The sequence below is a fragment of the Odontomachus brunneus genome, unplaced genomic scaffold (assembly GCF_010583005.1).
Source record: "Odontomachus brunneus isolate Ranch 3 - 2012 unplaced genomic scaffold, Obru_v1 Obru_scaffold_168, whole genome shotgun sequence".
Lineage (NCBI taxonomy): Eukaryota > Metazoa > Arthropoda > Insecta > Hymenoptera > Formicidae > Odontomachus > Odontomachus brunneus.
In genome coordinates this window covers 70,077-71,225 of record NW_022639618.1, presented here as the reverse complement: position 1 = coordinate 71,225, position 1,149 = coordinate 70,077, and positions in this window count along the sequence as shown.

Below are 1,149 nucleotides of genomic sequence, written 5' to 3'. Positions count from 1 at the left end.
ACATTGCTGAGATATTTTGTGCTGTGTGGGAAATTTAGTTCGTCTCGTAGAATACGTCAAATTGTGCAATTTTTTAGAGACGCAACACGTCTTTATTTCTGAAAAGATTGCGAGAAGGGGAGAGAGTAAATTCAAAATCAGACGAATGTTCCTTAAACTACAGACTTCATTCTTTAAAATAAAGAAGAAGATTTCAAATACAATAATGTTTCGCGCTATTATGCCCATTTAAAATTGTGCGAAATTTTGACATGAATTTACCCATGCGATAATTTTGTTGACGAGTATTTCCATATTAGAAATTAATATAAATATAAATAAATTAATATAAATTAGTATAAATATCTACTCATGGAAGAATAATTTCTAAGCATGTCAACGTTAATCGCGTGTACGAAAACAACTTAGCAAATAAGTTGTAAATCGATTGTTTTAACGTGAGTTAGACCATTCTTTTAATTCCGATATTTTCTACTGAATATTATTTAACGTTGAAAATTAGAAAATTATAGACAACTATTATTTATATCTGAACCTAGTTGGATAGTTTTTAATTTTTCGTAACTATTTTGTATGACAGAAAATAATATTTCCAGATGATCTCAAACCTAACTATTGAAATAAATCGCGATCACAAGTTGTACATTTAATCCTCACTCTGATACATCGTGATAGTTATATAATTCTCGTTTATTAATTTTTTCGTGGTATACTTTGATCGTAGTCCGTAGGACACTCTCTTGATATGATTCGCTAGAAACTCAACGTGCATTCATTGATTTTTCGAGTTCTTGTTCTATTCACCGAGCTATTTAGGAGAGTTATTTATATCATTGACTACCTGGCTTTTCTTGTTTCTTGAAATTACCCGACACTAAAGCTTAATCTACAATGTGTTCTTTGCTTCTTGCTTCTTTCTCTTTATCTCTTTCTGACTCAAATCATAAGCTTTAAGTCAGAGGAAGGTAGAAAACAAGAAACAAAACGCAAAGAGTACATTGTAGATTAGACTTAACACTTTTGCAGCGTGTTCGAGCAATTTCAAGAAACAAGAAAAACCAGACAGTCAATGATGTAAATAACTCTCCTAAATGGCTCGGTGAATAGAACCAGAAATCTATGAAAGGTTTAAGATTATTTGATAATACT